Raw genomic sequence first — 350 nt, 5'->3', positions numbered from 1 at the left:
ATCCTCATTCTTGTCCTCATCCTACTCTCATCCTATCCTCATTCTCGTCCACATCCTGTCCTCTTCCTTATCCTCATCCTCTTCCTCATCCTCGTCCTCATCCTCATCCTCCTATTCATCCTATCCTATACTTATCCTCATTTGTCATCCTCTTCCTAATCCTATCCTCGTCCTATCGGCATCCTATCCTCATCCTCATCCTATCCTCGTCCTCATCCTCATCCTCATTGTATCCACGTCCTCATCGTCATCCTCATCCTATCCACGTCCTCATCCTCATCCTCATCCTCATCCTATCCACGTCCTCATCCTCATCCTCATCCTCATCCTCATCCTCATCCTCATCCTCA

Source organism: Lupinus angustifolius, unplaced genomic scaffold, assembly GCF_001865875.1.
Source record: "Lupinus angustifolius cultivar Tanjil unplaced genomic scaffold, LupAngTanjil_v1.0 Scaffold_369, whole genome shotgun sequence".
NCBI classification, from domain to species: domain Eukaryota; kingdom Viridiplantae; phylum Streptophyta; class Magnoliopsida; order Fabales; family Fabaceae; genus Lupinus; species Lupinus angustifolius.
The sequence above is the reverse complement of the archived record's forward strand: the minus strand, read 5'-3'. Positions refer to the sequence as shown.